The sequence below is a fragment of the Cavia porcellus genome, unplaced genomic scaffold (genome assembly GCF_034190915.1).
Source record: "Cavia porcellus strain 051 isolate PalLab524CR breed Dunkin Hartley unplaced genomic scaffold, mCavPor4.1 scaffold_16, whole genome shotgun sequence".
Taxonomy (NCBI): domain Eukaryota; kingdom Metazoa; phylum Chordata; class Mammalia; order Rodentia; family Caviidae; genus Cavia; species Cavia porcellus.
In genome coordinates this window covers 40,588,337-40,614,170 of record NW_026947499.1, presented here as the reverse complement: position 1 = coordinate 40,614,170, position 25,834 = coordinate 40,588,337, and the positions used below count along the sequence as shown (strand labels likewise).

At 43.0% G+C, this 25,834-nt stretch overlaps 1 long non-coding RNA gene across 1 annotated transcript in view; it reads left to right on the top strand.

Annotated features, from left to right (window-relative positions):
* Positions 1–25,834, top strand: part of LOC134470716 (uncharacterized) — a 50,640-nt gene that overhangs the window by 4,710 nt on the left and 20,096 nt on the right. The window contains exon 2 of the long non-coding RNA XR_010039828.1: positions 25,047–25,145. This is a non-coding gene — a long non-coding RNA (uncharacterized LOC134470716). The remainder of the gene's footprint in view (positions 1–25,046; positions 25,146–25,834) is intronic.

Sequence of the window (25,834 nt, the reverse complement as noted above, 5' to 3'; positions counted from 1 at the left end):
GAGTCAATGGCTGCAATTTTTTTTTTTAAATTTTAAAAACTTTATTTTAAAGAGGATAAAACCAATGAAAATAAAACAGAATAAAACCAATCAAGATAAACTAGTATAAGTGACATAGGACTTCAAACTGTTATGAAATCAGCAATAGCTACCATAATGCCTTTTGTTGTTTTCAATATAGCTGCATATATCTTCAGATATAGTAAAAATTGAACAGAACAGAATAGAGCAGAAACAATAAAAACAAAACAATCAATTCAATAAAGGACTTAAAAATAAGCCAATAGTAAATCCAAAATGGCTACCATAATGTCTCTTGCTACCTTTTAAATAGCTGCTCATGCTACTGGATTTAACATAATCAGCAAAATGAAAGAGAATAAAACCCAACCCAAGAAAACAATGCAAGTGATAAGGTTTCTAGGCGGGGATCACCTCCTTGTGGGGGCTGGTTCTCTCCCCTTGCAGTCCTCAAATGGCACCAACTCACAGAGAGCAGCATAGGTGTGGCTGTCCCTACTTGGAAAGGCTGCAAATTTTTACCCTTCTCTCTATCCATATTTCTTTGACTTGCATCACTGAAACTCCTCCAGGTAAAGAGGCAAGGTTGGCACCATTGATTCTGGGTTTATATATAAGATTCATTTTATATGGAAAGACAAAATATGATGCCACTCAGAGCTTGAAAATGTTTCTGTGTTGATGCTTGCTGTCTTCACTTCTCTGGCCAAATGAGAAGGATTTGGAGGAGCACTGAGCCCAGGGAAAGGATGAGAAGCAAGTGGAACAGAGTTGCTGCACCATCCAGCTGAGCCTTGCTGTGGCCATCAGGTTGTAGCCAGGCTGGAGGGACACATGCCCAGCCCAGACTCACTCGGCCACCCCAGCCAACTCATACATGCCTGAGTTGAATAAATGCCTTTTTTCCTATGCCACTGAGATTTTGTAATTGTTGTGTAGTAGAGGTTAACTGTGACACAGATGTTAATTATTTGATTTGAAATGCAATTATTTTCCATATTTGAAACTTCAGCTTTTGAGGGTCTGTATTACCATCTTCTCTAGCCTTTGACATTCTGGTTTCTCAGGATGGCATTTACAGGTTTAACATTTCTTTTTCGTCTATTAAGAGCCATAAATATTCATTGTAGAAAGTGATATGAGAAAAAGTTCTTAGCAGTTACATATTAGTAAGCCCTCAGATACAGCTACCAGTAACATTTGTTGTATACTTTCCAGATACATACAGAGATAAACTCATACCTGTGCTTGCATATGCAAACACCATCCATCTACACATGGAATCCTATTACATAGAGATCTGCTTCTGCATCTGCATTTTATTTAGTTCAGCATTACAACTTTAGCATTTCCTCGTGTCCTTATTCTCCAGAAACATGATTCTTAGCAGTTACATATTAATATTCTATGATATATATAGCTGTATCATATTTTATTTAACCATTCCCTTCTTTTGGACATTTCAATTCTTTGCAATTTTTCATTATTACAAATTATGCTGCAATCTTCATTTTTGTACATAAATCTCTGTGTGCTTCTGTGATTGTTCCTTTCGGCTGTGTTCCTGGAAGTGAAATTCCTTGGTGGCAGGATCTGAATAATTTTAATAAGGTATTTCCAAGTTGTCCCTCAGAAAGGGCAATTTATAGTCTCAGGAGCAGAATAGGAAATGGGTTGGTGCTTATAATTTATAAAAAGGCATTTTGGGGAAGTTTCAAAGCAGACAGACTGGGACCAGGGTCTCTAAGTTTGAATTTTACACAGGACAGTGAACTTGGAATTAGGTGGAGTTCCACTAATGTGACACCGAGGGGTAAATTCTGCAAAGAATGAAAGGGTGCCAGCATTCTTGACCTATGAAGTAATTTCTAGCCATGTAGTTTTTGGCTATAGCTTGGTTAGAATTTTTTAGAGAAAATAGGCACAACAACACATTAGCTCAGGTTGTCATGTTTGCCTTGTTGACAGTAGTGGCTTCTCTTGAGCATCCTGATGATATTTGGTTAGGAATGCTGGAAAACTTTGTATACAGCAATTTGTGTCCCTGAGACCTTAGCAGTCTACATAGTCTCAGAGCCCAGCTTTCCTGCAGTTAAATAAGGGTAAAACCATGGTTTTATCTGGAAAGTCATCTAGCAAGGGACCTGGTGTCAGAAGTAATCTCCAACAACTCATTTCATCCAGTTGAGGAGCAAAGGAGGCGCTAGGTCTGCAGGTGAGGTGGACAATGTTACAAATGTAAGAGTCCTTTCTCAGCTGGTTCTTTGACTCATCCCAGGAGATTTTACAGGTTTATGACAACAGGCGAAAAAGATTGGTATAGGCAAATAATAGCAATCCCATAGATAATAAATATAATCCTCAGAAAAAAATAAATATTCCATCAACCTAAAACATGCATGGTGGCAGCTAAAATTCTGCCCAACTCTGGTGTTCTCTCTCTCTCTCTCTCTGTCTCTCTGTCTCTCTCTTTTTATGTCTCATTCTTACTCTCACTTTCTCTGTCCTACTGGGAATTGAATCCAGGAATGTTGTCACAGTGAGCTACATCTCCAGCCTCTTTGTTTTTTAATTTTGATTTTGAGTCAGGGTCTCACTAAGTTTCCCAGGCCTGCCTTCTGCCAATCCTTCTGTCTTGGCCTCCTGAATTGCTGTGACGATAGGCAGGTATCACTGTTCCTGGCTTTCTGATTGACCTCCGAGTATTTAAATACGGGGCAAACACTAAGCAGTCCAGATAAAAGGGGTAAGCTGAGAACTGAGCAGCTGTTCAGCTGGTAGAGTTTACAGTTTGAGTCCAGCCGAATGAATCATCTCTTAAAACAAAAGAAAAACCAACCCCTTTTTAGGGGAATAGAACAGAATCCAGAGTAACTATCAATATATAATTCACAATACCCAGGATGCAACCCAAAATTACTCAAAAAGTGATCTGTTCTTGAAAGAAAAGACAATGAGTGGAGACTGATCCCAAGATGACCTAGATGTTAGAACTAGCAGACAGAATTTGTAATGCAGCTATTTTAGTGATGCTAGATATCACTACAAAGAAGGAACTCTGCTCACTATAAATAAAATAAGAAATTCCAGCTCCAAATAGAAGCAATAGAAAAAACAAATGGGAATCCTACATCTAAAACAATTAATATCTAAAAGAAAATATTCATACGAAATCCCTAGTAAGAGCCATAAATAAGTTAACAGAAAAAAGATGACAAATGAGGTGATGAATTTGAAGGTAAGTTGACAGTATTTTTAAAAATATTATTCAATATAAGTTCTCTTCATTTTTCTGTTTTTCTTCATGTTGTGTGTACTCCATTCAAAGCAGGTGGCAGGGTCCATTGCTTAAGGGGAAATGGGTGGCAGTTAAATCAAAAGAAAGTCCACAAGTACCTACCTATCATGTCCAGAAATCTCTCTCTAGTAGTAAATTGAAAAGGTTCAGAGGAATTCCCCAGTCTCTAGAACACAATGTGAAAACAGTGGTGACTTCTCCCGATCTTGAGGTAGGGAAGGAAGACAGAAGTTGAGCAGAGAATTAAGATGGGCTTCAGACAGTCAATTAAATGCTCTAGTTAAGAAATGATACAAGGACCAGGGATTCAGCGCAGGGGCAAAAGTGCCTGCCTGCCAAGCACAAGGTCCTGAGTTCGATTGTCAGTTTAAAAAAAAAGTGACATAGATTATTCTGCTCATATATATTGGGCAGAACTGGTCACATGGCCCCACTGACCTGCCAAAGGTGCAGAAAGTGTCACCCCACCAAGGGCCTAGAAAAGGGGAACCAGAAAATAAGCGGTAAGCTGTGCTGATCATCACCACATTAAGCATCTTTGGAACCCAAATCTTCTCTCACTGGGATTACTATAAATGTTTCAGGTGTGTGCTAATTGCTCGAATAACCCCAGTGTTTATATCATGAAGTCCTAACCTCCCTGTGATGGGAGGTGGTGAAATTCAGATGAGCTCATGAGTGCTGGGCTCCCTCGATGGGATTAGTGCCCTTCTAAGTAGAGGCGTGTGAGAGCTTGCTCACTTTCTACCATGTGGGGACACAGGAAAAGGCAGCCCCCTGTGAGGCAGGAAAGGAGTCCTCACCAGGATGCATCCACACTGCTTCTTGATCTTGGACTTTCAGGCTCCAGAATTTTGAGTAAATACAATTCTGTGTTAACTCATGCAATGTGTGTGCCTTGCTATGGCTGCCGGAGCTGACTAATACGCCACCTACAGGAACTCCCCAGCCCAGAGTCTCCTGACCTCTAAGCCTTCTCCATCTGGCAGCTTCCTCTGGCAGACTGGCTGCTTTCCAGAAAGCCATCATGATGGAGAAAGTTGTGACCCAGCCTCACCTAACTTTGAGTTCTACCAGGCTGAATGTGCTGCCTGGTCTCACTGGCCCAGACTCGTGGCAGTCTGCAGTTCATTCAGGTAACCAACTGCTCACTCTTCCCTTATCATTTGAATTCTTGGCATGGGGGAGGCTTTTCTCTTTGGCAACCACAAAGATTCTTCCCTTATCTCTGGAGACCTTGGAAGAACAAACCCACTCCTTCCTTCATTACTCAGGGATGCAGATGCAGACAAGAACTGTAGGGAACTGTCTCACTGGCAGGGAATATAGGGGTGATGGAAAGTTCCATCCAGGCCTCTCATCTCCCTGCTCTCCTGCCCACCCATCTCCTGTCTTTCTCCACATGCTCAGTGTTCTCCTGGCACACAGAACAATCTGTAATTTCCAAACACACCAGAGCTTTCTTCCTTGAGAATGCCTCGTTCTGTCTTTCAGGTGAGTTCCCACAGACATGTTCACCCACAAATGTTTACCAAGTGTCTGTTGAGTGCTGGGTACCCCCGCAGGGGTGAGGATCCAGAGACAGACACTGCCTCTGCCCTCATGGGGCTTTCATTCCAGGAGGAAAGCCAGGCATTAAGCAGAAAATCTCCAGAAAGTAGATGCCGAGAATAACTGAGCATGCTTAGAAAGAGGATAAACTGGGCTCAACTGTCCCTGGTGTGTGGCCAGAGATGGTCCAAAGCTCTCCCCATGGTATTTCTCACGGGGTCAGCTCCTTGTGGACTCTTCTGTCTGAATGCTGCCTACTACCTCCTGAAGATGAGAGGCAGCGTGTCACCTCACTCAATGTGGTTTTCCTCCATCTGTGGGTTTTTCTCTGAGAACTCCCATTCCTTGCTGTCCCTTCACACAGAGCCATTTCCCTCTCTTCTGCTCCAAGCTCGGCATGAGTGACCTGTGTGCCCTTAGGAGAATCAATTTTGCCCCTAGTGAACTATTAAGACATTCTTCTAAGCAAATATAGTGCTTTCCAAATTGCGGCACAACAGCCTCCCCAGTGAGCCAAAGGCTCCCTGAGGGCAGGGGCTATGCAGAAACAATACTGCCTGTGTCCCATGCCAGCTTGGCCCACAGTCAGGTACCAGGGTGAGGACTGAGGTGTAAGTGATTTATTGGGAAAGTGATCCCAGGAGAAATGGACAGAAAGACCAAGGAGGGAGAGTAGTCAAGCTAGACTGAGATGTCAGAGGATGCTCAGCATCTGCCTGCTCCTGCGGGGAGCTCTAGAGGGCAAATGTCACCCTTGAGTTCACCCCATCTGGACTTCAGGAGCAGCTGGACTTTGATGTCCTGCCCCTATGTGTCACTGGTTAAGGGATGCACCGACAGGGACATAAATTCATAGATAAGAGTGCCTGATGGGGCCCTGGTAGTCCAAAAGCTGTCCTTTGAGGAAGATGTTAAAGCAAACTGGGCCATAGACGCTAGGAGGTGAGCACACAGGACTGATAAAATAGGGGACAGGGTGCTGACAGTGTCCACTTCGGTAGAAGTCCCCAGTTCCCAGAATGCCCCTAACAAGCTGGGTGGTTTATGTTGTCAGGCAAATCAATGGATTAATGTCCAAGATGAGTTTAGGATGCATTATGGCAGGCATGAGGTGACCACAAAGGCAGAAAACTCTTGGTGAAGACACTTCTAGGCCTCCGGAACAGGACACAGACAGGCAGGTCTTGGGATCCCAGTGACATTAGCGTCAGATGCCACTGTGGCCCAATTTTATCAGGATGTTCCAACAGCAAGGACTGTGTCTGTGCAATGTTTTGACAATGACTGGTCGGTTTTACATTTCCTGTTCTCATTTGGTCCTTGAATCATGACCACTGCCATTTCTGAGATAGTAAAACTGAAGCTTTGAGAAGTTAACTCATTAAGTTTCACACAGCTGAGGAGAGACAGAGTTGGATGGATAATGATTAAAATTTGAAGAATGTTTATGATGATTATTTAATGAAGATGTTCTTTGATAATGTCAGGAAGAGGTTTCAGATTGGTAGCCCACATGCCAATTCCAGTTCTCTGATGTGTTCTAGTGAACACAATGAGAATTATATGCATATTTATTTATAAAATATAAGTAAACTTTAATGAATGCATAACCTTGAAAGATTTCACATGCAAATCTGGACTCCTGGTTTTTCTTGAACCAGAACATTTGGGTCCACATTTCTTCCTGGTTGGGAATTTAGTTACCATCTCATTTAGATGGGTTACCTCTCTCCAGTTTGTAACATCCTCCATCTGTCCCTGGAGCCGCACCGCCCAGTAAAGTAACCACCAGCCACACGTTGCTACCGAGATGTGGTCAGTGTCAACTGAGAAGACTACTAGAAACTTAAATTCAGGTAGGGGTCACATAGGCTTTTGATTGGACTACATTGGCCTATAGCCTCCCATCAGGCCAGCTTCTTGCTCTTCTGCTTCCACTTGACCTTGTAGATATGAGTCTGAAGTTCCTGCCACATAAGAAAGAAGTATAATCTTGAATTGGGATACCAGAGCTCAAGTTCAACCTCTGATACTTGCTGTGTGGCTTTGGGAAAGTTGCTTTCCTTCTCTGTTTTTGAAAAGTCACTTTATTTCTAACTTTATAAGACTGTAACTTCCTCTCCCACACATCTCTGAGTTTGCCCTTCTGTGATCTGTGCTGTCATTGCCAACTTTGATCTGAGCTTTCCTTGTTGGGTAGCCCCTCCTTTTGCCCTGATTCCCTGCTCTCCAGCTGCTGCTGAATCTTTGGGGAGCCCTGTCTCCATCAGGGGCCTCCCTCCTCATTCCACAGGGGGCTGCATCCAGGATCATTCCGCTTGGCTTGTTTGCAAAATGAGAAGGTGCTCATGATTATTTTTCCTTTTTGGTTAATATCTGCAGTTTGCCCTCATTTAAATCACATATTCAAACTGTTAGTTCGCTCACCTTCTACAATTATTTTCATGCACCCTTGGGTTCACAAACCATTGTTCCAAGTAGTGTGTTGCCTATTTTAAGAACTTAATTTGTTTGCAATGTGCACATCAGCTGCATGATTTGTTTCTTGCTTGTAATTAACTTTTAAGCTGATACCGTTCCCCCGCCAAACATGAAACTCTGGCAAAGTTGGTGAGATTAATCACGCTGGCTGCATCCAGATCTTCTGACATCTTCGTCGGACTCAGCAAGTTTGGGGGGAAATGATATATATTTTTTCCTTCCAATTCCATCTGTTACCCTGCTGATCTTGGAGCCAGTCCATCCATTGGTGGGCTTGAGTGCTGGAGCTAGAATCTTACACTTTCCAATCTCTGTACCAAGAGAGGCAATTTTTTCCTTCAAGCCCTCTCACCCTGCAAATTGAACCCATCGCTTCCCGAGAGAGTCCCTGGACTCTCAGGCACAGATGAATCATAAAACAGTTGTATAATACCTCCCAGGTTCCCTTCCCACTGTGGTGGAGTTAATTGCTGATTTCCAAGGTCTTTTGCAATTACACAAAAATCAACAGTGTCTTGGATTTATAATCTGGTGACAGAGTGATGGATTGGACAGTGCTAACTTTATTAATCTTTCTTTTTAATAATACCTTGTCTGTGGGTCAGGAGTGAAATCCAACTTTCTTCCATGGCTAAGTGTTTCAGAAGTTAAGTCGTATTGGATCAGTGGTTCCCAAACTTTAAGGTGCATCCCTAGGGGAGCTTGATAAATATATAGATTCTGTATCAGTAAATCTATGATAAAACCTGAGAACCTGCATTTTGATAAATTTGCAGTTAAGTTTGGTCCTGCAGGTCTAGGGTCATGTTTTGAGAGGTAGGCATTAGCCTCGGGAAGACTGCTGTGTTGTTCCTCACTGACACGGCATGTTCAACCACTGGAGGCTGAGTGACTGAGTTACACTTCGGAACCTAGGTAACTCTGTACCAGATCCATCTTATTAGAATGTGATGTCTTCCTTCTTATTCTCATTTTAGCAAAAAAGTAGTAATTGTATATATTTTCTCTAATTTAGGAAAGGCTAGATGTCATGCACTGTTTTATCGCTTGCATATATATGGTATTTATGTGTGTGTGTGTGTGTGTGTGTGTGTGTGTGTGTGTGTGTGTGTGCTTGCGCACATGTTTGGCTTTTGGAGAAGAATTTATAGTAACAGAACTGCTCCTCACCAAGTGTCTCCTTCTAAGTATAGCTTGCCTGCCTCCATCAGAAAGGGCTGCTTCCAGAGAGCCCTGCAAATTGAGAAATCCTTGTTCCTGTTTTTAAAATTCCTCAGAGAGCTGTTGGTTTTCCCTCTAACGCACTGGTTTTAGCAAGCTTTTTTCCCTCGTCCTTGATCATATCAGTGGAGGAGCTTCGGTTAAGAGCTGACTTTCTGGAGAACTCCTCCTGAACATCTTGGTGTGACTATCACTCTTCAGGTATGATGGAGGGGTTGCTAGTTTTTCATGAGACCATGGTTGTACACATACATGCATGCATGCATGCATGTACACACACTCACACAGTAGTTTTTGAGCCTGAAAGTTAAGGACACATGATCTGTCCAATGAAGGTGTTCAATTAGAAAAACAGAGGGACAGAATATTTTAAGTTGAGCCTATTTCTTAATTCATCTGATTTTACATTTGAAATTTCATATTCTTTTTCCTCAGGAAGCTTTTCCAAATTGTTCCATTATCACTGTCCACTTAAATCTCTTTCTCTAAGACAGGCAGAAGGTTTCTTGACTGTTCCTACAGAGTTTTCTGAACTGTTGTGGATTCCTGGCATTTCCTGGCCAGCCCTCCCTGCCTTATGGATGTGGAAGAAAGACAAAGGTAGGAACTGAGGAGCTCACAGGTTATCATTTTCCCGAACCGTTGTGGAGAAGAGGTGGTGGAGACACGGCACAAACTCAGACACTCTGACTCAGAGTTGGCATTTATGACTATTACGCTCCATGAGTATGTGTCTCAAATAAGGTGCTGAGATCTTATTCAAATGCAGACTCACATTTTCTAGGTCTGCAGTGGAGCCTGGGTTCCTGCAGTTCTAACAAACTCCAGATGATGCTGAGGCTCCTTACCAGAGCTCCAGTGATGGGGTCACCCTTAACTACACATTTGAACCACCCAGCAAAATTTAAAACTGCCTCATCCCAGAAATTCTAACTTAATTGCAGTTGTCCAAGCATCATGTGTTCTAAAGCTCTCTGGGTGCCTCTTGTGTGCACATAGCAGGACTGAGAGACACTTTTATGTTTTTGTTGAGACTATATCTGTTCTGGGATCTCCCAACGCCCAGCCCCCCTTATACCAGTTCACACCCCACTCCCGTGTTGGGGAAGAGCACGTTAGGTCAGACTCAGGACCTCCCTTTGTCCTTTGTCCTGTTCTGGGCTGGCTGGCTGGCCTGGAGGTGCACCGGGTACCACAGCAGTGGGCAGTGAGCAGGTGTAACGCTAAATCTGGCTTTGAACCACAAGTCTCCCCTGGAGGACCAGGAAACACTTGCAAGCTGCTCTTTGCTGAAATGCTCAGCTGCTGAGCTGAAAATAGCTTCCACAACACTGAGGACACTACCTTGGGTTCCCCTCCTGCCAGGAAAGGAGGCTGGGATGGAGAGGCTGGGATTCCAGGGTGGTTGATAGCACTAGGTCAAGAGGTGTCAGCAAATCCTGGGGTACTGCATGCCTGCAGGGCAGACTGCTTAAGCAAAGGGGTGTTGGACCAATTCAGAGCCTCTCAGCCCCGCCTCAGATCCACAGTGATGAAGCTTGCAGAATGGAGGACTTCGCAGGGTATATATTCACTTCCGTTTGCTGCTGTAACAAATTACTGAAAACTGAGTGGCTCAAAAAATACCAATGTGTCATGCAGTTCTGGAGCCTAGAAGTCAAACACAGATCTTGATGGGATGAAACCAAGGTGATGATCCTTTATGGAGGCTCCAGGGCAGAATTTGTTTTCTTGTCTCATGGCTCCTCCTTCTGTGTTCGAGGCCGCAAGAGTGGGTTGAATTCTTACAGCAAATCACTCTGACCTCTCCTTTCTCCTTCCATTTTTAAGCACTTCTTCTGCTTAGGTTGAACACAGTTAATGCAGGATACTCTTCCTATTTCCCCCTACATTTATATTAGTACACACTGGTTATACAGATTAATTGGTTTCATTTCAGCAAATTTGTGTTTGCCCGTGACATACTTTAATTATTTCCCCCATTATTCCTAACATCTCATCCTCCTCTCTAGTTCCACATTTTTTAGGGGTAAGGTTTTGATGTGTACAGTGTATTTCGATCATATTCATACCCCCATCATCTATCTACCCGTACTTTCTCCATTCTTCCCTTTCTTTTGTCTAATAATCATCTCCCTTCTAATTTCTTGTCATCTAGAGTCCACATATTAGAAAGAACACGTGATGGTTGTCTTTCTAAATGTGCCTATTTTACTTAGCATGATTCTTTATTTTTTTATTTTTTAATGTGGTGCTGGGGATTGAACCAAGGCCTCCACACTGAGCTGCACTTTCAGCCCTTTTAAAAATTTTTTGGTTTTTTAGCCAGGGTCTCATGTAGCCACTAAGTTCTCCAGGCTGGGCTGATATTTTGATCCTCCTTCCTCAGCCTCCCAGAGTGCTGGAATCATAGCCATAGGCCACTATGTGTGGTGTTAATCTCCCCATTTTAAGATTAGCTGATGAACAATAATTTAATTTGAAACCTAAATTTACCTTTGCCAGATAACAATGCATTCATAGACTTGAGGGGTTAGGACAAGACATCTTTAGAAGGTTGTGATTCTGCCTAATCTGGAGGTTTAGGGATGACTCTCATCTTGTCACCCTGTCCTTTCTGGTCTTTTCAGCCAGAGCAGTCCTGTTAAATATCTATTTCCATGTAAAATTTTCTTTGAGGAAAGTATTCCAAGGCACAAGTGTTTAGCCCACAGCCGAGTCCCTCATTACTTGAAATAGGCTCCCTGGGCGGCCGCACAAGCATCAGCAGGCAGCTTGTTAGAAATGCAGGACTTCAGGCTCTACCCCAAACCTCCAGAATGAGCATCTAATCTGAGCACAGACCAGGACCATCTGTACGTGCTGAGGCTGGAGAAGGACGGGGCTGCGCACTCTCCAGAGGGTCAGGAAGCGCTAGATGCCTGGGTCCCACCAAAGACTGGTTGGCCTGGGCACTGGGGTTGTTCAACTCTCCCAGGGGATACTAACGGGCAGCAAATTTGGGAAACAGCTCTTCCTCAAACAAAATTTCTCAGGGAGGGAAAGGGACTTGGCCAGGCAGGCCCACACGAAAGGTTGCCAGCTGTGTCTGGAGGCATTCAGGTCTCCTGCCCTGGATTCAAGACTTGTGCACCTGCTGTGAAAGTAAGATGTTAACAATAACTATAATGAAAAGGGAAGAAGTAAGGGAATTTTTTTCTCCTAGTGTGTCAGCTTTTTGTGACTAATGAATAACCCGAGATTATTAGCTCATAAAGAGATGATGTTTATTTGGGTCACAGTTTGGGACATTTCAGTCCACGGTCAGTTGGTCCCACTGCTTTCAGCTCAAGGTGAGGCAGCACGTTAGGGTTGCAGTGCGTGGCAGAACTGCTCATCTGCAGGCCAGGAACCGAAAAGAGGAAGAGGATGAAGAGGCTGAGGAAGAGGCCTCTTTCTCCCCCTCAAGCCCCTGTTCCCGGGTCCTGAACACCTCCCAGAGGTCTCCCCTCTCCAAGGCACCAGCATCTCCCAAGAGTGTCATGGGCTGGGGACCAACAGCTAACACAGGCTTCTGGAGACATTGCAGATCCAAACTATGCCACGCTTGTCTACACCTTTTGAGGAGTTTGAGTTGTTTTAATGTCAACTCTGCTGGTAGTTTTAATGTCACAAAAGTATTAAAGGTTGGCTTTAAAAACAAATCCAGGAAAGAACATGTAATAATAATAACCATTTTTTGGGCTTTCCACTCATGTGCTAAGAACTGTGTGCACATTTTTTCATTCATCTTTGGTGTGTCTTGGCCAGGGGGAAAATAGGAGCCTAGTGTGCATACTTCCGGGAAGCCTCCAGAGTGCTGGCACATGGCATGGGGACCTTGCTGACAGGGAGAAACCTGGGTGGCCGTGCTTGGGTCCTGGCTTGACCTCTGTTACAAAGTGGGAGGTGTGGGTGTGGAGCAGCTCTCAAGGATCTTATCCTAACTTTCTGTTTTTTTCCAATCCCCCCCCCCACTCCCCCACCAACCCGTTTACTGGGTGTTGACTGCAGGGCCTTCACACTGAGCTAAACCTCCAGCTCACTCTTATTTTATGTTTTGAGAAAGGATCTCACTAAGTCACTAAATTGCCCAGGCTGGGCTCTAATTTGTGGTCCTCCTGCCTCAGCTTCCCAGTGTGATGGGATTACAGACATGCACCACCATGCTTGGCAAGCCGGCTGAACTTTGACCATGAACAGAACTAGAACCCAGGCACTGGGTCTCCCCTGCCCATCTGTTTTCTTTTTTTCTGTTCTGAGTGGAGAAAAAACATCTGCCTTTACATGTTTAAATTTGGTTCCCAAATAGTTCTATGGTACAACCATGCGTTATAAGGGATATTGATTAGAAATTCAGTTGTTATTACTCATAATTGAGTAATATTATTCAGGTTAGATCAAATGGACAATGCTTACCTACTTTACCAGATTAGTTGGTGTAAGGATGATGGTAAAGATAAGAAATAGCTTTTATGAACATTTACACTCTGGTAGGTTCTGTTATTTACCTGATTGAGCTCATTTAGGTCTCACATCGCCTCATAGCCCCACTTTATGGACAGGTAAACTGAGGCCTAGAGGTTGAGTGAGCTGCTTCTGTGGCCTCCAGGAATCTGGAGAGTGTACATCTATGGGATTTCTCTCTCTGACAGCAGTCTGGGCAAATTCCAGAGCTTGCTTGGAGGATGCCCTGCAAAGCCTCCTGAGCTGAGGGTCCTCACTCTGGGAGAGGCTGTCCTGTTGCCTCACCTCAGTTTCCGCTGCTAAGCTCTGCCTATTTCTCTGAGGTACTGGGAGGATTCTGTAAATAGTTCCCTGAGGTGCTGGAGCACTGGGTGGAGAAGCTCACTATAAATACCCGGCATTTATAATTAGCCTTCCTGGCGGCACAGTGCTGCACGTGGAGGAGGCAAACACCTGCAGGGGCAGAAAATCAAAACTTGGGGACCCTGGGGTTTCCAGAGCTGGCTTCTGGAACCACCTGAACTGGAGATGACCTATGGGAAATGAAGCTCCTAAGCAAGAGCACTGTGGTCAAGGCCGTCTTGCTTCGGCTTCAGACACAGCCAGGGGGACTGGAAGAGAATCCCAGCTCCACTGTCCCCAATTGGTGAGACCGCCTGCAAATGACTGCCCTGCTTTGAGCCTCGATTTCCATGACTGAGATAGTGCTGCATAGCATGACAGCCCTATGGTGGCTGTAAGAGCAAAAGGAGCTGCTGCAAGGCCCACTTGTGTTTCTCCAGCCACCACATGTCGCCGATCAGTATGATGCAGCCTGGCCTGCGGATTTCCAGAAACAAGATTATGTCAGCACAGAGGAGGTGAACAGATATTTTCCAACAAGGCTCACCCTTACAAGAACAGTAGAAGAAATGGGAAGGACTCTCTAAACCTTCAGGATGGTTTCCAGATGGAGACCGCGTTGATCAGTAGGTCACAGGAACCCCTGACTCTGGCACATGCCACCAACATGCTTTCCCTGCCCTGCACTAATCCTTCTGCTTCCAGATGCTTCCAGAGCAAACTGCTTGAGCATTAGATAGTGTCTGAGGCTCACCTTTGGCGTGGACAGAAATGAAGGGAAGAAATTACTACTGCAAAAGCCGTTCAATTAGGACCAGTGAAACTATTGCACAGGATCCTTGAGTGTGATCATTCCTACAGGGAAGTTAATGTGCATAAAGCTCCTAGTTTTGGTGCATGCAAGGTTCTTGTTTCTTCTGTGTGCACATCTGGGCAGTGCTATCTAGCGGGAAAATCAGATGGGCCTTTCCCATTTAGATTGTCTAAGATTCCCACTGCTGGCAGGCCCTTTACCCCACTTTCCTGTGACTGACTCCCAGGATCCTCCTCTAAGCTGAGGTTCAACTCTCCACCATAGCAGCTTGTCACCAGGAATATGTTGGGCATCTTTCTGCTTTCTCCTTAGGGTTTTCTTGGATGCTACAAACAAAACAAAACAAAACAAAACAAAAAAAAAACAAAAACAAAAAAACAACCTCAGAAATGTGCAACAGCTGAGGGATGACCAGTAACTGTGCAACACTTCATCCTTCAGGCAGAAAATCGAGTGAGAGTGTGCATTGTGCACACTTGTTAGGAGATCCTGGCAGCTTCAAGCTTTGATTGCTGGTGGTGACCTTGATGATGAACACACCTGTAGCTGTGTGTAGTTTATCTTTCTACTCTCTTGTTCCTGCTTCCTGAAATCACTTCCCAAATCAACCAATTTGCACCCAAATCCTTGTCTCAGGCTCTGCTTTTGGAGAACCCAACCCACGCCCCATCACACCTAGAGTAAGATCCAAACTTTTGCCATGATGGCGGGGACCTGCCCTAGGCTCTTTACTGTTTCAAACTCATCTGCCATCCTACTTCCCAATACCTGCTACCTTCTAGGTGCGTGGCCTCTGGTTACTTCTGACTTGCTAAGCATGCCCTCCTCAGCACCTTATGTGCCATTACCTCTGACTAAATGCCCATTATCCTGGTTCTTCCTCTGCATTAGGCTCATCACCCATCAGGTTGTAGCCTCAATGTCAGTCCCCTAGAGAGTGTGACTCTCTCCCGACCTCCAATCTCTCACAGTTTCCAACTTTATTTTTTCTCTCAACAACTTGTTTCTTCTCCTTTGTGCCAATTTGGAGCTGTGTATTCATTTGTATTTTGATGTGTGTGTTAATTCTCTGTTTCTATCTGGATGTAAATCCCATGTGAACCGGGATAGCCTCTCTCTTCTGTCTTGAGCTTCTGGACACCTTGCAAGTTTCTGACATGTGGGATATAAATATTTATTGAGGGAAGGTAAATTCAGGGTGATTGTTCTCCCTACGTGGCATGCCTTCTCCCTGCATGGGTTAGGCTCTGCAATGCTGGCAGAGGGCTTGTGAGGGGCTCGGGATAGGGAAGGGCTCAGGAGTGAGAGAGGCAAGAAAAGCCAACCTCCACCTTCCTCCTCCGTCCTCCCACTCGACCAGGATCAGATCATCAGTGGGGACTCAGTGAGACAGTCCAGACAGGGTTCAGCCTCCAAGAGGATCTTTCTGAATTCCTCCTCTTGGCAAGGAGAGGATTTGCACACCTGGCACCCAAGCTGTGATTCTAGAATTCTAAGTGTTTACCTGGACTGTGGCTGGGTTATCACTGTACCATGAGTGCATGTAAATATGGAATTAAATTGCAGCCAGTTTGTGTGACTCTGTGTTTGTCTTCAGGGATTCTGGAACCATAGGCTTGGCCAAGAAAAAATAGGATGTATTAACCAGGGATTTATAACCTGCTGTCTGAAGTCCAAAACTGCCCGGAGATGTGTTGTACTGGCTTGCTCTGTAGTTTATTCGGAAAACATAGATGAATGTCCTGTACCTGGTTTCACTTATTACTCCTGGTTCTGCAGTCTAGTTTTGAGTATGTGATCAGAAAGCAATTAGATGAGTAAATGTCTCCCCAAATTTATGCCTCTGTGTCTTATAAAAACTCAGATCCCCCAAGTATCTTGGTGGCCTGTGGACCAAAGCCAAGCTAGTTCCTTGAGGCTGAGGGGACTTCAGGAGCTGCAGATGGATGCTGTGGATCTTTGCATGGTTTTTCAAGTTTTCTTGCTCTTATGCTTCTATATCCTCCGTGTGTAATAAATAAACATTTTATGACTTTATTGGAGCCTAGTGAGCCCTCTCAATGATCTGACCTAGCACAAATGCTGTATCCTTCCTGGATGCCGGGTTCTAGATCCTGGCAGTTTTATCTCTGAGCATCAACTTCCTAGATGCCCCAGGGATCCCAGGCTCAGGCACCTGTTTCTTTGGGAGGAGGAGGCAGAGCTACGGGAACCCAGAGGGGGTGACTTGCCTGTAATCACCAAGCAGATTAGGTTCAGAGGAAATAATGCTGCCTGTCACCCCATTATCCAGAAACAGCAATGGCCAACATTTTAATATATTACTGTTCCATCTTTATCCTCCATGTATGTGTTTAAACACAACTGAGCTACACTGAATCAACCACTTTATATCATACTCTCTACCTCTGCACTACATCATAGGCATTAGTTGATGATCTTATAAAAGACTCAATTTTCTCATTTGTAAAATGGGAATGATAATGATAATAATTGAAAATAATTCCAGTACCTGTACCTACGTTACAAGGTTATTGCGGAGATGAAATGAGTTAAAAATTATGTGAAAGCTTTTAGCTCAGTATGTGCTACATACTAAGTACTCAGCAAAACTATTATAATGAAATACCTTAAATCATAAATGATCTTAAGAATAGTAAATGTGTCATTATTCATGTAACCATTCCTTTGTTGAGCCTACAGGTGATGTTTAAGAATCTAATTGTCTTAACTCTTGTCTTTTTCCTACATAGCTCTATATTCCCTTTTAGAAATGCAAATTTCTGAAGTTTTAGAAATCTCTGGGGCCCTTGTGCTTGTTGGTAATGACTGCAATAATAATAAAGGGGTCCCAAGCTGCTGGCCCTTTGGATGGGAGGAGACTGTCAGCTGCAAACATTTTAATGGGGGGTGGGGAATTTGCTCATAGATGCACTGTGTAATGGGATGGGGTGGGTCCGCTGCCCAGACATTGGCACCAGATGTTAGACAGAAAGGAAAGGCAGGATAAAGTAGCCTGAGTGCAGGGCAGTGAGGCCATTCTGGAGCAGGTATCAAGGTATCAAGCTACGAGGCTTATGCCCTACTTCAAGTACAGGAGGTCCAGTAAGTCTCAGAGGGGATTAAAGGAGTGCGCTTGAGCTGGGGACAGATGGACTTTAGCGCTTTCAGGAGCCTGAGAAGCAGCAGGACAAGCTTCACAACTGCTCCTCCAGGATTCTGGACTTACCCATGGCTGGCTGTATTTTGTCCAGAGTGGAAGTCTATAATTCCAGGCTGGTCTGGGCATGAAGACCCAGCACAGGGAGACCAGATACTTCTGGAGAAAGCCCTGATGGAGAAGGGTGAAGGGCTAGGGAAGCCTGAGGACGAATATGTCAGATGCATAGCTGCAGCTGAGGGGTAGGAGTGGAGGGAAGTGACAGGGGATGGAGGAATTTGTTTCAGGAATGAGGGTGACACCAAGCTGCAGTGTCTTTCTGTGATGTCGTATCTTCACCTGCAGTTAGAAGGTTCCTCCAATCCTTTCTCCACTCCAGTCCACTTCCTTATTCCACTTCCTGTGGCCACCTAGAAGGAGAGGTATGGCAGGGACCCACAGCCAGAGAAAGATGCCAGAAAGCTGTTGATGCTTGGCAGCCTGAGCCCGCCCATTTCCTTTTAGACAAGGCGATGCTCTCAGAGAAACCCTTTCCTTCTTTCTTACCCCTGTCCGCACCCCGCCTGTATCTGCTCATATGCCCCGAGTTTCAATGTCTGTTCCATCCAGTGGTTCAGACACCAGCATCTTCCTGTTCATCATAGCTGCAGTGACATTAATTCAGTGTTTCCTGGCCACAAGTCCTGGGCAAGGTGCTTACTCAGCTGCTCCTGTGCTAGGCTCTAATTCCCCATTCTGCAGGTGAGGAGACTGAGACCCAGGGGCTACACCATTTTTCAGCATATGATGGAACTGGGTTTCAAACCTAAATCACATCACCTGTTTCTTGCTCTTTGGGCAAGTGCAAGGTCACCTGTTTTGTAATTTGTCTGGTGCTATGAAGCTCAAGGGGCCACTTTGGGTTTTTCTAGAAACTTCACTACAGGTTGTTCCTCGGGGCTCTCTCCTGGCCTTCCAATTCTTAGCACTTAGGAAAATGATAAACAAAATCATAGTAATAGTTACGGTACCTCATGTAAGCATTGTATGCCTGTCACTTCTGTCCGCATTGGATGGATGAAGAAACTAGGCTCAGAGAAGCAAAGATTTATTCAAGTCCCACAGGTTTTGAAACTGAACTCCTTTGGTTACAATGCCACAAGATTGTCCTCTGCATCTGAAGGGTGCTCCAATGCTCAGAGATAGGGTGGGTAACATAATGAATGACTTACTGGTGTTAAATGATGTGATTAATAAGGCGTGGTGCCAGATGTGTGTGCCTGGTGCCAAAGGGACTGACAAGAGAATGGTGGGTCATAGGCAACTTTGACAGGTGATGGAAACGCAGCAGAGGCAAGTTTGTACCCGAGTTTGAGGCTGGAACCAAGGAGGAGGGAGGGTGAAGGTGGGTCGAGGGTGATGCAAGCTTGTTTCCATTGTAAGAAACGTGTCACTTAGAGAACATCTGGCTCAAAGGGCCTCTGGCATAATCTTGCTCCTCGATTCTTTTAAGGAGAAACAAAGGCTTCAAGAGAGGACTTCACTGCCTTCCAGGGTCATGGCTAGGTGAGACCCGATGCCTCCTCGCAGCGCACGTGCACCAGGCTGTGGCACCTCCTGGAGAGTCTGGGAGGGTGGGGATGGGTGTCTGGTGACCCTTGGCTTCTTCGCGCTCCTACTCCAGGGCTGTAGCTGCTCTTTGTCCCTCCACCAGCTTTCAGAATAAGAGGACCCTGGAGGCCCCTCCTTCTGCCACCGCTCAGCCATTCCCTCTCGTTGGGAGCCCCAGACCTGTGTGTAAGATGGCTCCCAGGAGAGGCAGGGCCGTGGGCGGGGCAAGTGGGATAATTATAGTCTTGGAATGTTTGACTCTCAGCTGAGCCGCAGGGAGACAGCTCCTTCTGCCTGGTTTGGGAGCTAGGTCTGAGTCAGAAAGCACCTCCCGCAGTCTGGTCTCCTGTGGGTCTGCAGGCCTGACTCACCTGACTCTTCCTGGGGCCGTGCATGGTCTTGCAAGCATGCGAGCCTTGAGGTCGTTCTGGAAGGGCTAGTTATGCACCTGCATACAGTGAACCTATGATGGGTGCATGCACCAAGCATATTACAATGCTTGAAGACCCAAAAGGGGCAGGGCTAGGGCACAAGTTCTGTCAGCCCGGCTCCAAAGTGACAGTCTCTGTTTCACCACTCACCAACTGCACATGCTTTCATGCATCATTTGAGCATTCTTTGCCTTTTTTTCTGCGTCTGAGAAATGCCTCTTATAAATATCCCCCTTGGAAAGTAAAGGAGAAAATACATATAAGCCAGTGCATTAATTTGAAGCATGTTAAAGGCATACAAGGTACATGTTATTGTTGCTACATTATTATTTATATATTTACTTTTGCAGTGTTGTGCACTGAACCCAGGGCTTTATTAATGGCAGGCAAATCCTCTGAAAAACTCATACTCCAGAAACGGCAAAGAATTTTCATTCCACCGCAGCTCTGGCTCACTGAGAGCAGCTGCTCGAAGCATGATGTCAAGAAAGATTCTGAGGATCTGTCCCGATCTGCCAGGAGAAGAAGCGAGACTGAGAAGCACTGGGTTTAGAGAAGGGAGAGGGTACATCCGACTAGTACTGGCTACCGCCATCACTGATTGTGTCCTTGAGAGGAGAAAGGAAGGGGTGCAGAGGATCGGAGAGCTTGAGGAGTGTTGGGTTAGATCTTAACCAGGTATTTGAGGCAAATACCGGAGGTCAGGGCTGCAGAAGGGCTGTTCACTTTTGTGGATATTTCTAAGTATTGACAAGATGTAGGACAGGCCCTGGCTGTAGAGTGGTAAGATGTGTTGGTTGGAAGTTGTAAATTTGAATTCTGCTCTGGCACTGTAAGCTTCATGGCCTTAGGTAGGCAGGGGACATCAGTTTCTCCATCTGAATTGTACCACTGCCCTGGTCTTGGCTGAGGGTTATACGAGATAGTATAGGCTAAGGAATTAGGTGTGGGAAAGGAAACACAGTGTACAAGCAGCTGCATACTGGAGGAAAATACTCACAAAACGTATTCAGTCAGCTGTGTACATCCTTGGGCTCCTCCCCGGCAATTCTATCTGTCTTGGGTTGAAAATATTTTTTTTATTTTAAAGAGATTAAGACAAAACAGGACATAACAAAACAGATCAGAACAGAACAATGTAAGCAACACAGTATTTCACCAGAAGATAACCCGTAATTAACAGTAACTAACATAATGTCTCTTTCTTTGAAATAGTTGAGCATAACTTCATATACAATAGTATCAAACATAACAAAATAGTATAAAACCATTAAAGAGGATGAAAGTATTACAGGGCATTCAGAACTAAATAACAGAAAATGAACAACGGCTACTATATTATCTCATTTTTCATAGAAAATTTGTTTATACTATCACATATAATATAATTCAATAAGATACAACATGATAGAACCAATGGAAACAGAAAAGTAAAAGCATGGTAGGACTTCAGAGTAAGATGATATTAAATTAGCACTGGCTATTATAATGACTTGTTTTCTTCAAAATAGCTGTTCATACCATCACAGATAATAAAATCAAACAAACCAGGATAAACCCATTCCAACTAATAAATGCAATCATTATAAGGCTTCAAAGCAATGTAATGCGGAATCATGATTACTATAAACTCTTATGTACTCTTACCATTTCTTACACTAGGAAGACTATATGGTATTTATACATGTGAGTTTGATTTATTTCGCTTATGAGTATGGTCTCAAGTTACACCCATTTATTAATAAATATCTCTGTGTGATTATTCTTTATAGCTGAGTAGTACTCCATTGTATAAAAATACCACAACTTTTTTATCCATTTCTCAGTTGATGGACACTTAGGTTGTTTCCAAGATCTGGTTATTACAAACTGTGCTGCTATAAATATGGGTGCACATATATCACTGTGGTACAATGTTTTCAGTTCTTCTGGTAATATGCCTAGAAGTGGAATAGCTGGGTCAAATGGGACTTCCAATCCCAGCTTTTTGAGGAATCTCCAGACTGACCTTCACAGTGGTTGCACCAGTCTACACTCCCACCAACAGTGTAGGAGAGTTCCTTTCCCACCACAGCCTCACATTTGTTGTTGGTAGTTTTTTTGATCCTGGCTATTCTTTCCAGGTATCTCAGTGTTGTTTTGATTTGCATTTCTCTAATGACTAATGATGATGATTACTTTTTCATGTATTTGTTTGCCATTTGTATTTCTTCATCTGAGAACTGTGTATTCATCTCAGATGCCTATTGTAAACCCAAATATTGAGTTTAGTCACCCAAGTATTGTAATCCTCTTCTAGTCTTCCTCACAATCCAAAAATTTATATTTCTAATCCCATTGAGATGTTATTGGAATCCCAGCTGGTCAATTCCAGTCTACACCACCAGAGCAAACCATGGCAAGAGTAAAAACACAAAGGCGTCTTCCAAATTAAGGGCAGTCAAGGGGTCCTAAGTCCAGTCCTTGTGAGGACCTGTGGACAAAGGCCACCATCCTAGGCCTCTCCCAGCATTTATCATCTTGTGAAGAAAGGGGGAGTCGCTCAGGGATGAGTGATAGTGAGGATGTCGGGGATTACTGAGTAACTTGAGCTGGCTGGCCAGGTGCAAGAATGGCATCTCTGTAATTTGCAGAGATAAAGATATGCAGAAGGATCAATTTACATAACCCAATTAAGGTAACAGTAGAATTGTTTTGGAAGGCTACCCTTTGGCTTGTGATACGCAAACTCTTGGGCACTGGGGAGTCATAGCCTCTAGGCTCCTACCCAGTTGACGTTCCCGGAGCTGTTTGCTTTAACATCTCATTTGCTCAATCCTGTTTGTGGAGAGCACCGTTTGAGGAAACAGGACTGTCTGATGGCTATAGACTTTGCATATTAGCACCTCAGCCAGCCTTATTTGCAATGCTTAGAGCGAATTGAAGAGAGAAGGAAATACCCTAGCCAGCCTTTTACATATCAGTATAAGGAAATGAGTCTCCAAGTAATCAAAGTCACAGCAATTGTTTTGGATTCAAAGGGAGACACTGGAGTTTTCTCCCACAGATGCCCATTTTTGGATTGGTCCTTGAATTTGGGGGGTCTGATTTTTTTTAAATTCTTTATATGTTTTAGACAGAAGTCCTTTGTCTGAGGGACAGTTCACTAAGATTTTTTTCCCAGTTTGTGGGTTTTCTTTTCACTATGCTGGAGATTTCTTTTGGCGTGCATAAACTTTTTAATAAGATGTGATCCCAGCTATTAATTCTGGGAAGTAGTTCCTGTGCAGTTTGATTCCTATTCATGAATTCTCTACCTACCTCTATGTCTTCAAGATTTTTACCTACTTTGTCTTCTGACAGATTTAGTGTTTCTGTTTTAATATTCAGATCTTTGATCCATTTAGATTTTAGTTTAGTATATGGTAATAGGCATGGGTCTAGTTTTAGTTTTCAGCATACAGAGAGCCAGTTTTTCCGGCACCATTTATTAAAGAGACTATCATTCTTCCAGTGACCACATTTGGCTCATTTATTAAAGGTAAGGTGGTTGAGTGTCCTTGCCTTTGCTGCTTAGAATTGCCTTTGCTATTCTAGGTCTCTTCTGGTTCCAGATGAACTTGAGGAGTGATTTCTCTAGATCTATGAGGTATGTTGATGATATTTTCATTGGGATTACATTGAAACTGTATAACAGTTTTGGAAGAATGGCCATTTTCACAATATTTATTCTTCCTATCCATAAGCAAGGGATGTCTTTCTATTTTCTGAGATCCTCTTCAATTTCTTTTTTCAGGGTATTATAATTTTCCCTGCATAGATCTTTTACTTCTTTCATGAGATTAATTCCTAAGTATTTCATTTTTTTGGATCCTAGTGTTAAGGGTGTAGCTTCTCTTATTTCTCTCTCCATGATTTTGTTGTTAGTGTATAGAAATGCTATTGATTTTTGAGTATTGATTTTGTATCCAGCTACATTGCTGAATTTATTTACTATATCTAGAAGTCTTTCAATGGAGTTTAGGGGGTCTCCTAGCTAGAGTATCATGTCATCTGCAAATAATGATAATTTAACTTCCTCTTTTCCTATCTTTACCCCTTTTATTTCTCTCTCTTGTCTAATTGTTCTGGCTAGTATTTCCAGTACTATTATTGAATAGGAGTGGTGATAAGGGACATCCTTGTCTTGTGCCTGATTTTAAGGTAAAGGCCTTCAGTTTTTGGCCATTTAATATGATGCTGGCTGTTGGTTTGTCATAGATGGCCTTTATCATATTGAGGTAAAGACCATCTATTCCAATTTCCTGTAAGGTTCTTAGCATGAATGAATGTTGGACCTTATCAAAAGCTTTTTCTGCATCTATAGAAATGATCATGTGATTCTTACTTTTGGTTTTATTGATATGGTGGATTACATTTATTGATTTACATATGTTGAAGCATCCCTGCATGCCTGGGATGAATTCCACTTGGTCGTGGTATATAATCTTCTTGATGACTTGCTGCATCCTGTTTGCCAATATTTTATTGAGGATATTTGCATCTGTGTTCATTAGGGAGATTGGCCTGTAGTTCTCTTTTTTAGTTGGGTCTTTCTCAGGTTTTGGTACTAGAGTAATATTTGTTTCCAGGAATGACTTAGGAAGGATTGCTTCTCTTTCAATTTCATTGAAGAGTTTGAGGAGTGTTGGCATTAAGTCTTCTTTGTATTTCTTGTAGAATTCCACAGAGAATCCCTCTGGGCCTGGGCTCTTCTTTGTAGGTAAGGACTTAATTACATTTTCAGTTTCATTAATAGAGATTGGGTTATTCAGCAGTTTTACATCTTCTTGACCTAGCTTTGGTACTTTGTAGGTTTCTAGGAATCTGTCCATTTCTTCTGTGTTATTGAACCTATGAGAGTAAAAGTTTTTGAAATAGGTGTTGATGATCTTCTGCATTTCACAGAACCTGTAGTGATTTTGCCTTTTTTTATTCCTTATTGGAAAATAATTTTTAAAAGTTGTGTCTATACTGAATACATACAGATTCTTCTTTTGGTTACTATTCAATAAACAATATAACAACTGTTTATATAGCATTTGCATTGCATTAGGGATTATAAATAATATACAAATGATTTAAAGAATACAGTGAGTTTGTGTGTGTGCTTATATGTAAATATTGTGCCATTTTATATAAGGGACTTAAGCACTGGCATATTTTGGTGCCCAATGTGGGGACCAATTTCCAGGGGATCCAAAGGCTATTTTATTAGAGGTTAATATCCAGATTATACAAACAGCCATTAAACCTTAACAACAAAGTAAACTGATTTTAAAAATGGGCAAAGGACTTGAATAGATGCTTTTTCCAAAAAAACATGTAAATGGCCAATAACATATGAAAAGATGTTTGACATCAGTACTCTTTAGGGAATTGAAAATCACAACCATGATATCCCATAATACTCACTAGGATGGCAATTATGGAAGATAAAAAACAAAAACAGAAAATAAGTACTGGTGGATATGTGTAGCAATTGGAATCTTTATGCTTTGTTGATGGAGCTGTAAAATGATGTAAGAGAGATGGAAACCAGTATGAAGTTTCTCTAATATGTTAACAACAGAATGACCATGTGATCCAACCTTTCCTTCTTTCTCTGTTTTCTCTGTCTTTTACCTCTCTCAGGTGGCAGAATCAAAGTGTATATCTGGATATTACTGAGCCTCACAAAAGAAGAAAGTGTTACCATGCTACAAACAGTAGTTAGCCCTCAAGGACATTATGGTAAGTGAAGCAAGCTAGTCACAAAAAGATGAATACGAAGTCCTTTATAGGAGATACCTGACTAATCAAATTCAGAAGCAGAAAGTAGATTGATAGTTGCCATGGACTGAGGAGAGGGAGAAGAGAGTAATTTTTCAATAATAATAGAGTTTCAGTCTCAAAATGAAAACATTCTAGATATTGTGCATATAAACTACAATAATTAACATTATTATATCAAATGCTTACAAATGATTAAGATGGTAAATGTTACATTATATGTTTTTACCATAATAATTAAGAAAGAACTAAGTACAGTGCCTACCACATAGTCAGGTCTCAAACACTGGTGACTGATCATTAGCATTTTGTTTGTCTTAAAGAAGTAGGAGGGGATAAGGAGCTTTCATAATCAGCCAAACAGCTCTACTCTGCACGAAAGCTGGAAACAACCAAAGATTAGCTGGAACAATGAAATTGTTAAAGAAATCTAAAACCCTTACTTGGAAAGAGCTTAACCTGTCAAACAGTTGATGAAATGCTCAACTAAATTGTGGTAGGTTACACAACATTATGTAAAATGCAGTCCCATTTTTATGAAAAAAATATTAATTCATATAAAACCCAAAAAAGATTTGGATATTTAAGCACCTTGGGGTGAATAATGATTGTTCCTGTGTAGGTGGATGGATTTTTAACAGTAGTTAGCC